Consider the following 12,937-nt stretch of genomic DNA (forward strand, 5'->3'; position numbering starts at 1 on the left):
TCCAACCTTTTTAGATCATAGACTGGAAGTGACTGAGAACTGGCAAACTGCAGTCCAGAAGTGACTGGCATACTGCAGATTGGCAGCCAACCCTTTTTTTGTACTGAGTATAAAAAAGGGTTGGCTGCCAGTCCACAGTATGCCGGTCACTTCCGGTCCAGCAGCCAACCCTCCTGCAGGCTGGCAGCCAACCCTTTGCAGCCCAGTACCAGGCTGCAGCCCAGGGGCTGGGAACCTCTGCCCTATTATATCTACCACGGTGCTGCCTGTCCTCTGGTCTGCCATGGGTCACACACACAGGCTGCCTGTACCATCTTTGGCACGTGTGCTACAGGTTGGCCACCCCACAATCTAAAGGATGAATGTTTTTCCCCTCTTAGAAAGGAGCCTCTACATTTAAATTTCAACTGAGGAAAAGCTTGTGGGAGGATTAAATATGATACAGTTAGTTTCTTGTGTGTTAAATGGCTTCTATTTTGAGAGAACATTAGGGTGCAAAGTTAAGCACTCAGAAGTTATGAATTATCAGATTTATATTTTCCTGTGCTACCCTCATTCAGTTCCCTTGGATATATAACTTAGGATGCAGTCTTTAACTATGTGGTCACCGCCTGCATTTTTTCCAGACGGATCTGATCATCTGCATAGTTCAAACCATAGAATTTAAGCCTGTAATTCCTGCACCAAGCCCAGGAATTTATGGATAAACTAGCACATATATTTGTATCAGGCTGCCCAGGCCTCAAGTGATAAAGGTTTCAAATGATAGAGAAGCTGCTACATTACTTGGAATGAAGTTCCAGCAATAAATTGCCATCCAGCTTCTCTGGAGGGTATGATCCATGCTGAATTAGTTTATGCTAGGATGATAAACTCTTGATCTATATATCTTTTTGTTGTTGGGACCTACTTCATAATATAAACATTAAACAAATAAGGATTTTGGGGAGGTAGGTGTTGGTAAAGACAGACTTGCCAAGTTTGGGTATGTGCACTGTTTTGATTGATTGGTTTATTTTTAACCAGGAAAAGGGATAAGCTGCTTTCTGATGCAGTCTCTTGGGGTACAACATGTCCCCGCTTCCATTAATTAGAAGCAGGGCCTGGAAGAGACTGGTTCTGACTGAGGCCTTAGCTAGCTAACAAGCTGGTTGAAAATCTCACCATGATTTTCTGATGCCTGCATGTCTCCAGTTGGATGCTGGGGATGTTACTGCATAGCATGGTTCATGGATAGGGCTCAACAGGCACCCAAAGCATTTGCCTGTCAGGTAAGTGCATTACTGGGGTTCATGTCCACTGGGAAAGAGGAGCTCCTAATCTGGAACTGTGGTTGGGTGGAGGTCTGCAGACTGGATTACTCATGACTGAGTTTAGGAGCCTTTTCTATGTCAACTATCTGACTTACTGTACTATGCATCTACTATCATCACTGTAGGTTTGTAATGAGGTGTGACTAAGGCCTCAAATATAATTCTTTGGGCTACTGATACCGCCCGTGCTACAAGTGGCTGATAAACATATTGGGATACATCTGTGTTTTGTACTGTCCCATGGCAAATTCATGCTTTCATAAAGGGTGCAGTAAAACATGCTTTCCTAAAGGCTTGTGTATCCCAAGAAAAAAGGGTGGCATTTTGGGGTGACTCAAACCAGGGGAACTTCCAAAAAGTTTCATGGAGATTTACTTTCACAATGGATGTTAATCTGTTAAGTGTGCGTGAGAGAGAAACAACACTTCCCTCACACAACTGTGGCTCTTCATTTATGGTGCTGTTCTTATCTAGTCCAGAATTTAATTTTTACTGAGAGGAGTTGTCTAGTGTCTAACATTCAGACCTCTGTTGATGCTTTTGATGCAAGAGGCAAGACTTTCTTAGAGTGATGATGTTATGTTTCTTACACAGGCTTAAGAAGATGATATTGCTGTGTATCTGGCTTCTTTATTCTTTAGGTTGTGGATTTGCCATTGTAAGCAGCTGGTTTCAATATATTCCATCTTATGGTAGTGTAAGAGATGTTGTACACATGATGGTCCAGCAATTAAGCGAGAGGCAGGAATTTCTTAAGGTGATTATCACTATAGTGATGAATTGTGACTTCAAATCGATTAAAAAATGAGGTGCTTAGTGTCTGATAACCTGGTTTCTGAGAGAGGGATGCAGAGAAAGTCAGATTGATGTATCAACTTTCCTAAAATACAGTGGGACCATTTTCAGTCTGTGTTATAGTTTATGAAAATTGATTCAAAGTCTGGTTTCACTTTTGCCGCATCTCTGGCATACCGTTTAATAGAGTTTTCTGGCTAATAAAGTGCCGGTTAACACAGCTTTTGCTGTACATGAAAACTGACCCATTATTTCTTAGGTTGTTAACCCATTTGTTCAAAAGCTACAGCAGTCTTACTGAGGCTAGGATCTCAGTGCTCTCTAGTGGGTACTGGAAGCTATTGCATGTAAACAGCTTCTAATTCTGTACTGTTTGTTTCACATGCTTCTGAACTGGGGGCAAAAATATCGCTGTCATCCTATTCCTCTGCCTTCCCAAAAGAAGTTTTTTGTCACTAAAAATCAAGGAAATGGTCTTGGCTTTCAAAATCGCTTTGCTGCTTGATAATGCAAATCTTTTTAGGTCATCTCAGTGTCTATAAACCTATGTGCCTTAATTACCATTGTATCCAAGTGCCTGTTTCTTATCTTTCAGGGATGTACTTGGTAGCCATGTTCGTTTGAGACAAAAAGAAATACAAAAATCTAGAACTTTGGTTAATAAATAAAACATAATTTCTGGAACAAGAGTGCTAGATTTTTGCACTTCCATTTCCTATCTCTCACTTTCCTGCTTCCATGGTCCTGTAACTTAATTAAATGAACCAGTGTCCACTGAGAATTGACATGGTTCCACAACAAAGCAGGTTAGAGAGACCATGTCTGTAAACATATATTTTATGTGCTTAAGGAAATCTGGAAGCAATCACAGAATTGATAGCTGTGTATTGCAATGTCCCTGCTAGTCTAAAGTGGGACAGTATAAACACAGGTTAAATAGTCCATGTCAGGAAGGACTGATAATGGGCAGGTTCTTCTATGTGTCAGCATCCTGTTTCTACTCCCAAATTGTAACAACAGGTGAGGGAGAGAGGTAAGAGGGTGGGGAAGGGAAGGAAGCAGGTTGTCAGAGTAAATGGATGGTTAAGAATAGCATACTATAGCTATTGTAACTGAGTAGCACCTATGTACAAGGTGCTGACATCAGCAGCTTTCTAAGAGACTGCTGAAAAATAGGCAGGCACTATGAACCTCCTTTAAATTCTTTCCTGACTAGGAGGTTACAGCCCCCACCATTGGTACCAAAAGGGTAAGTTGTACAGATGTTTGCTCTCCCAAGATAAGTTCCTATGGGAGTGACTTAACCCTGGTTGTTCCTAGGTTATTTTTTTCCTGGAGTTGCCATTTTTGCTCTGGGAGAAAAATCCTGAACAGCTGTAAACTTGTGGTTTCTCCTGGGACAGTAGATGGCTGTAGCAGCTGTAAAAGAAAATGGGGATGGAAGGGACACACTCAATGCCCCTCCACCCCCAGTAGTTAAGGAACAAGAAAAGAGTATCAAGTTATTTGTGGGGAGGAGAGGGAGAAGGTAATTAGGTACAAGGAAAGGAAAAGGACAAAATAAATCATTAGTAAGAATGGGTAGAAACATGGTAGGAGTAGCTTGCTGATGAGAAGTTGGTTGTGATTCTGAACTCTCTCTCCATTAGAGAGGAATGGAAGCGTAGGGATGTAGGGCTTCTCTTGCCTCTTGCTATGGAGAAACTGAATCAAGTGGTGGTAGCACCCAGTATAAAGTTACCACTGAGTTAAAAAAAAGGTTGCCTGTCAAAAGGCTCAGGGGTTTAACTCACTCACATGTGCGAATGTATATGTGAACAACTATTTGAAAGAGAATAGATTTCCAGGAGAAGACCTGAGATAGCTGAAGGACTCAAGACACATTAGAGTTAGATTGAGGAGACCACATCCAGATTCTGCTTAAACTGGGATTCAGTTTCAAGGCCATTTCATGACTAGTTCAATTTTCACCCTAACATCTTGTGAGAATAATTAGCAAGATTCTGACCTAACATGGCAGAATCCTGGGAAATAATAGCACTCCCAGGATTTCAGCCATCTTATATAATGAGAATCTTGAAAAAAAATCACTACAAAATTAGTGCATTTGGTATTTAAACACTTAGCGGTTTTGTTTCTGACTAGGAATGAGAATCTCTAGAATGGATTCAGCTCAAAGCATTTGTGTGTGTCGTCAGCCTCCAAAATTCAAGATAAAAGGAAATTGTTTCAGTCCAGACCTGCTTCTGGACAATCAATCATTGAACATCAGACATGCCAATTTTAGAACAAACTAAAACAGGTCCCATCCAGAGATATACTAACAAAGCAGTATTGTAGCCTCAGCCAGCTCAACAAAACAAAATTAAATTATGAGTACAAGAATATAACAAATGATAACTCAGAAGTGTAAGGTGCTCCACGTGGGGAGAAACAACCCACAACATACTTACAGGCTTCGCAGTGCTATACTTACTAGCACCACAACCAAAAGAGACCTGGGGGTCTTGATAGACCATACAATGAACATGAGCCACCAATGCGATGCCGTAGCCAGCAAAGCAGACAAAACACTGGCAAGCATCTACTGATGCATCTAAAACAAAGCTAAAGATGTCATCCTCCCACTTTACTGAGCCTTGGTGAGGCTGCAGCTGGAGTACTGTGTCCAGTTCTGGGCATCACAGTTCAGGAAGGATGTGGAGAAGCTTGAAAGAGTCCAAAGGAGGGCTATGTGTAATGCCAGAGGTATGGAGAGAAGGCCATACAATGAAAGGCTGAGAGATATGGTTGTGTCCAGCCTGGAGGAGAGAAGACTCAGAGGGAACTTGGTGGCCGCCTATCTATATATAAAGGGTGCATATCAGGGACTGGGAGAATGTCTGTTTACCAGGGCTCCCCAGAGGATGACTAGGACTAACAGCCATAAATTACTAGAATTCACTTTAGATTAGACATAGGGAAAAACTTCTTTACAATTCGAGTGTCCAGGATCTGGAACAGACTCCCCCCAGAAGTGGTACAGTCAATCACCTACTCTGGATAGCTTCAGAAAACATCTGGCTGCGCACCTTGCTGGGGTCATCTGATCCCAGCTGTCTTTCCTGCCCAAGTGCAGAGGGGCTGGACTTGATGATCTTGAGAGGCCCCTTCTAGCCCATAGCATCTACAGATCTATAATGGTGACAAAAGCTTAGGCTGGGGGACACAGCATGATTACTATGAAGCAATTTACCCCAGATTGTATTCCATAGTAAATCCACTTCGTAATAAGGAAGGGACACCTGATTAGCTTTCTCGAGGTTTGTCTGCAGTTGGCTCTATTGTGGTTGCCCCAAATGGTTGTGGAGAAACCAGTGTGCATTCAGTAAATGTCTACCCAGGATAGAAACTGATTAGTGGATTGGACACATGACACTTCTGTAATAAGGCAGCCTAGGATACAGTGTTTACATCTTTCCACGTGGGATAACTTTACCTCAGAAAAGAGAGGTAAAGTTATCAAGTAAAGCTGTTTCAAGTAAAGTTGTCCCGTATGTCTGCTCTACTTTGGTCTTTGCTCCATAGTAAATGTGATGTTTCCACTACCTTAAAATGTATATATTATATTCTACAAAAGCTGCACATGATGCATTTAATCACTATCTGGCATAAACCTTTCACAGAGATGACTCTCCTACATTATTACTGAGGCCAAGAATCTTCAACTGAGTTTTCTTTAAAGACATTAATTTAGTATCAGATTTTTTGGATATAGGCAGAAGTAACTTTCAAAAGGACTCTAAGTGAAATGTGCCCTTGTGGCACCTCCTGGGTGGAACATCTCAGGATGGCTGCAGCTTTTCATTCAGGGGTGCTACAGGGGATTGAGGAGGGGTGATGACTGGGGTTTCCCTCTGCTGGGATTCTGCCTCTCCAGCCCAAGTCCCCCCTATACTTCTCCCCTTCCCCTCTGAGTGGTGAAGTAGAGAGGACTTGGACCTGAAGAGCCTGGTAGCAGGCCTCCTGAAATGAAACAGCCAGGAAGTGGGAATAGACTCTTCATTTCCAAAAAGCGAGGGCCAAGAGCAGATGGCTGCAGGATTCTGAAGGGCCTGTGTGTCTCCCTGTCCCCATACACATGAAACATGAACTGAAACACTTCAAAATATCATCTCATTCAAACAGGTACTGTTTAGGAGCACCCTAGCTGCTTTTGGAACGTTTCAAAGGACACGTACTACTGGCCTTTTGAAATGTTTCAGAGGCATTTGAAACATTTCATTTGTTCCTTCTCTCCATACCTTTTGAAATATCAAAGCCTCCTGAAAAATGGGTAACATTTTAATTGTTTGGCATCTTCGACTGGACCTTTAATGTCCTAATCTAGAAAAGGGAGATGTAAGTATTCATGAAAAGAAGGCCTCACCATCTCTTAGTATTTGGAGTTAATACCCTCCCCTAAACAGAACGTTTTAAAGCTAAGCAAGGAAAAACCAGAGACTCACTTCAAATTCATTAAGGGCTTTGCTATTACCTGTCTAATTTAATGTGAGCAACATCAGATCAAATGTTCTGTCAAACGGAGCCTTGTGTGGTATACAGATTCTGAGAGAAGAATCTTAAAAATGTTCTGCTTTGTTATGACCAGGGATCCTGGTTTCCCATTTCTCACAGAAAAAACAGAGAAAACCACAGATTTCCCCTTTTTATCAGAAAAACCGCGGATCTCTCCTTTTAGCAGAGAAACCCATGGATTCCCTGCTTTTGCAAATAGCTCTGCAGGCTGGTTGAGCTCCAGCCTGCAAGAGCTGCTTGCAAACAGGGTGGGGAAACCCCCAGTCCTGCCCAAAGGGGAAGGGAGAGGGGGAAGGGCAGGGCCTGAGGCTCTCAGTAAGCCATGGCTCCACTCGGCTAAACTTCATTGTTTGTTCCTGGAGCCTGAGGTAAGTGGGGCTTGCAGGTGGCTGAGGGCCCCTCTGGCAGGGCTGGGGGGTTGTGGGTCAAGGCTGGGGGGCACCAGCAGGGCTGGAGGAGCCAGGAGCCAGCACTGCCCCCACCCAAACAGGCAGAGCAGTGGGGGAGCTGGCTCCATGCTGCTTCTACTGCAGCTGCCTGCTGTTGGGGACAGGGAGCTGCAGACTTGGGTCCCTGGCCCCATAGCTCTGGAAGCTGGGGGCCCACTCTGGCAGGGCCAGGGGGCAGGGGCTGTGGATGGGGGCAAGTAGGGTGGGGAGCTGTTGTGGGGGCAGTGAGGGGCACCAGCAGGGTTGGGATAGCTTTGGGGTTGAGTGAGGGGCACCAGCAGGGCTGCAGAAGGCATTGGGAGTGAGTGAGGGGCACCAGCAGGGCTGGGCGGGGGCTGCAGGGGGCTTTTAATTTTAATAACAGATTCTGGGGGGTTTGTCAGAGAATTTGAGATTTTTTTTATCAGAGAAAACCAGGATCCCTGGTTATGACCTATATTAAAGCAAGTAACAACCATTAAAAAAAATCTGCTCTAAATCATGCTATTCAAAACACACACAACAGAATATTAGAAATGAACCACACTAGAGACACCCCTGCCCCCCATCTCTTAGTTCACTGTTTTTGTCCCTTTCCTTCTTCACTTACATTTGTTGTTCTACTATTCATTTGCAGAAAGTTAAATTTAAAATGTTTGGTGAGGAGGAAGAGGGATTTCCAGATTATGAAGCATTTTTTCAGAACTAGCCTTCAACTCTGCTTGATCAGAAATCTCTCTTTCAATCTATGATGTTTTATTTAAGAAGTGGTAGCACAAAGCTGTCGGCTCTTGCTGCGTCTCTTAGTGATGTCAGTTTGTCACCACCAGTAGCGTAGAGCACTAATCAGTTCACTGCAGTCTGCTTTTGCTTGAACTGTTCTAAGGGATGTATTCCTTGTTAAGGCAGGCTTCAATATGCTTCTAGCTGAACAGCCATTCAGGAGGTGACATACTGACAGCTCCCAGAGCTGACATTTCTCAGTTGTGTAGCCCAGCATGAAAATAAAAAGTAGAACAAAGGCAAAAACACTTTGCAGTGCTTGCATGGATATTTTCCGATTATTTTTAACCTAAAATCTACTCGTTAATTAAACATTTTCAAAACCATTAAAGTGAGCCCTATTCTGGGCTTAGTTTACTTTTTGCAGCGCTTTTTCCCCCTTCTTAGTAGTTCTTTCTCTCTCTGGCTCCCCTCTACACATGGAGGTAAAGAAACGATGGGATCTAATGCAAGATCCCCATAATTGCACCTCCTGCTATGCTTCACGCATCCCCACGGCTGGGTGATTGCAGCCGTGTCCCAGCTGGGTCCTGGCACTGGGAGGCATGCAGTGGGGACCCAGATTTGGCAGCTGTTTAGGCTGAGAGTCCCCTCAGTTGCAGGACTCCTAACCCCTGCTGAGCATGATGTACTCCTGTGTCTGGGAATCCCATCAGCTGGTGCGGCTCCCAGCTTCAGGGGAGGCCCTGCTATATGTGCAAATTGAAGCTTGATAATAACTATCTATAAAGTTAGTACGCATTGTTGAGATCTAACCTCATAGCTGGTTGAAGCTTTTTATGGCGTGATAGCTATTATGCACATGTAGCTGGTTTCAAGGATTAAGTACAGACATTCCAAAAACCCAAGCCTGAATTGATTTAATCTTTGCAGGTTAGTCTAACTAACCTGTGTAGTTTGAACCAATAAGCAAGTGAAAATAACTGCACAGAGAAACAAATGCCAGAAGATTAGAGCTGTTATTAAGAGCTGAACCTAACTTGCGAGAACCTCATGTTCCTTTATGTGGGCCTCAGATGCCCCTGCAGTTCTTCAAAGAAAAGCATCAAAAGACAAAACTCTTCCTCAGGCTACTCCTGCATGAAGTGGTGCCTGACTAATTTAAATGAATCTGCACTCAGAGGTTACATTAAACTGGTTTTGCATTTCCCTCTAAAGGTGTCCCAGGCACTTACACACATTATCTTTGCAGATATGGGAGCTAGCAATTTAGCAGCAGTGGGCTCCAAAGGAAATTGTGATTTCTCTTGTAAAGAGAAAAATAATGTGTAGAATGGGGAACTCCAGAGCACCAGCAAGGCCATCATATTGCACTCCTTTGCAGCAGAAACCATTTTGGTTGATTGGTCTTAGAAAGAGCACTTTGTGTTGTTTACTGCATCTAAGCCAGACAACTAGTATTGCTAACAGTGACAGGCAATAAGCAGGAAGCTCTGTGCTTCCTGATGGGATAGAGAGAAATCCAGTTATGACCAGAGGAAGGGGCAGTCTTCCTCATATACACCCAAGAAGAAAAATTCCATTCACCCAAGGGACCAGGATAGGAGTCCCCTCGTCCTACAATGCAAGATGAGAAGACCAAGTCAGTGTGATACAGAGGTGGCTCTAGAGGGTTATCACGAAAAAGCGTATTATAGCAGTCAAGTGCTGTGGAGTGCAACAGGTACTGCCAAATCCAAGGCCTCAAAAAAATTTTTATTGGGTGTCTAGTGATAAAAGTAATAGTTTAGAGACACCCCTTGATTTACAAGAGTTGAGATTTGGGATGTGGTGCCTCAGTTAAGCAGTTGCTGTTAGGTAGCAAGAGATCAAGGGGATGCAAAAGTTGCAAAGTGCTCCTCAGTTAAAGCACATTGTTTAGTTCTTCCCATTCATATATGCCTGCTTATTGAACCTGGTGATCCCTACATCAGGTACCCAAATCAGTCAAGAGGTTGTTTTAAAACTCACAATATTAAAAAAGCAACTTCTAGGTTTTCTTTATTTGGTTGGGTTTTTTTTGCATTCGTGATTCTGAGCTACTAGTACTCAAATTTTCAAGCTCTCTTTCCCAGTGTTTGTGATTATCACATAATTCTAGGAGATGGCCCTTTTAGAGAAAAAGAAAACACTAAATATAGTTTTAAAATTGGCAAAATTCAGCTTGCTTAAGCATGCCACTTTGGAGTCTTTTGAAGCTCTTTCCTCATTAGCTTTAAGTGCAGTCATTTTATGATGCTCCTGAGATTTTCAAGACACAGTAGCAATCCCTGGGTTCAGAGGATGAGGATTGCGAGCTACTATGAATGTTTTGTTTTGTTTGCATTTGTTTTGCGGGGGGGGGGGGGGGGGGGTTTGTGTCTAATAATTATGCGATTTTACAGCACACTCCCCTCTTAATTAATTCAGTAGTAGTCATATTATATCCCCCAGAGCCTTATTGTAGCAGATAATGTAACCAACAGATTATGTTTTTAGGTGCACAAAACAGAGGGCTGTCTGGTGTTCAAAGGTGTCCCATTTTCTACTGAATTATTTTGTTCGCAGCTCAGCTTTGTCTTCCTTAACGTGCTAGACTTGATGGCCCCAAATTTCTAAAGTGTTTGTGCCCATGTGAAGGCCAGATAAATCTTCAGAATGTTATTTCACATATTACAGAGTCATAAAATGATTTACAACTCACTTGCATGATAGAAAAAATAATAGAAACTGGAGTTGTCTTCTACTGTCTCCTTTAGTTCTGTGTTTTTTCTATAGACTAGTAATATACAAGGGTAAAAGAGCCACCACATCTTAAACTAAAACTCAGCATTACATCTCTTTATTCTCTTCTTTCTCCCTAATGTTTCATTCGCCATATGACTTACTAGCTGGACTACTTTATTCTCTCACAGCTGGTCTACATCCCCAAATGGGAAATCAGAGGTATTATCAACATATGGCTGAGGAGGAAAAGAGGGCTGCATTGGTCCTTGTGTGAATAATGTAATAAGGCTTGGAGAAAGGGAGATCTTAATTTGGGTTTCTAATTACCTTTGCCTTTTCCCTAAAATTTCAGAGCTTCTTATTGTGAGGTGACTTGACTGCCTTTTTGTAAGAGGCTCACCCACTTATTCAAAAGCATAGTGCAAGAGACAATGCTTCTCCTACATTGCTATGGAACAATTTCTGCTCAGGGTTTCACCTGTACAACTGTGTTTGAGATCAGTGATATTACATGGGTACAATGAAGGGAAGATTTTTTCATGTATCCACATGGGCCTTGCCACGACTACTTAGGTCAAGCCAGTATCTAAAGACTTACTACTGAGCAACATTAGGGAACACAAACTGTATACATCTGTCAGGTACAGGGTCAAAGACAACCAGTGTGCAGTAGTCTCAAATATTAAAATTAATTTTGCATTTGTAATAGTAGTTCTGTGAACTGCACAACAGACATAGGAGCATTTCTTTTACCCACCAAAGAAGAGATTTAAAGGGAAGTTGCTGGGCTTTTACACTAAATGTAGACTTTTCTTAAGTTGTTCCATTTCTAGAAATTCATTTTTAGTTTAGGTGCAAGCCTAGAGGAGGTCAGTGTTCTGATTTAGCAGAGTTGTCTGTTATGGTTTAGTATAAAATTAAAAGAAAAATATTGCATTATGAAGAAAAATAAGCCCTTCCAGGTAGTTTGATGCACTGAGCTGAGGTGATGGTGTAAATTACAGATGACAGAGTGAGGTTAAATGGCCCAATGCATTTATCAGAAAGCTTATAGCTCTCAGTACAGAAATTGTGACACATTGCCAATAAGTAGTGTTAATGAGGAGCAGCTAACTAAGCAGCAGAAACTAAAGACTTGGCTCTTGCCAATTCCTGCTTTTGTTTTGTGATAGAGGGTTCCTCTCCCCATTTTTCCTTCTATCACAGCATGGGGCCTGGCTCAGCTCATCCTCTGCTGCTCTACCAGTCTCCTATCAGGTGGCAGGCATTTCAGATGTTTGTCTCCTGCCAGGAATAATCCTCCGCCACTTCAAGACAAGTTTATGTCATCCCCTGTTAAGCAGCTAGCAAGGAGTATTGCAGCTGGCATCTTCTGTGAAAAGCAAGACCATCATAAATTGACCTTCACCTGGGACTGTTAAATAGGAGCTCTGGGGTATCTTATAAAACAAAGTAAAACAGATCCTGCACATGGCAACAGAGAAGAAGCCTAGTAGAGAGCAGGGTAAAAGAGTACTGCTGGTTTGCCATGTTGTGGTTTATCCTGGCATGTGAAGTAGCATCTGAATAACAACTCAGTTTAAAGTCTAGCTTTTTCCTGTTGAATGTTTCTAAAGCAGTACAAATAAATAAAAATGATGCAGGCAAGGCTATTCAACAGAGAAGGAAAAAACAGGAACAGTTGTGTATGTATTTGTATTTGTTACATACTATATGTTTAATTACCTTTACTTGTGTAAATGAAAATAAATTTCACAGGCCTTTAGCTGTCCAGGACAAAGCTCTATGTGGTTATATTACACATCAGTTAATATAACCGAGCAATGAGGAAGAACATGTTCCCTCCCTGAGATGTAGTTGAGAGTGTTTTTGTTTAGTTAGTGTTATTAGTTTTAATAATAAAGAACAGCTAGTCAATATTAGCTTATTTTTGTGAATCACTACTACAAGTACAAGAAGGAGCAGTGAAGCAACATGTTCCTTGATGCCTGACACACCTAGAAATAATCTAGGGTGGAGACACCTGTTGTCTCCTTTGCTAATCATCATTCATCCTTTCCAAGTTTCTCACTTCCTTTCAGGGACCTATTTTGTAGCTGTGTCAGTGTCACGGAGGCACCGGGGTGCTCTGTGCCTGAGATGAAGAAGATGTTAGAAATGGAGTATTGTTAGAAATGCACAGCTTGCATCTCGCACCTGATAAGAAAGAAACACTGCCAAGGACTTTTTTCCTTGGCCAGCCTTGCCACAGTTTTTCTTAAATCGCAGATTCTCCCCCAGCCTCTACCAGCCTTTCTCATGCAGATTACAGAAGCTGGAATTCAACTGACTGTGTCCTTGAAAGGGGGGGTGGGTTTAAACTCTTGGTGACCTATA

This window comes from Crocodylus porosus, unplaced genomic scaffold (genome assembly GCF_001723895.1).
Source record: "Crocodylus porosus isolate Cpor-Errol unplaced genomic scaffold, CroPor_comp1, whole genome shotgun sequence".
In the NCBI taxonomy this organism is placed as follows: domain Eukaryota; kingdom Metazoa; phylum Chordata; order Crocodylia; family Crocodylidae; genus Crocodylus; species Crocodylus porosus.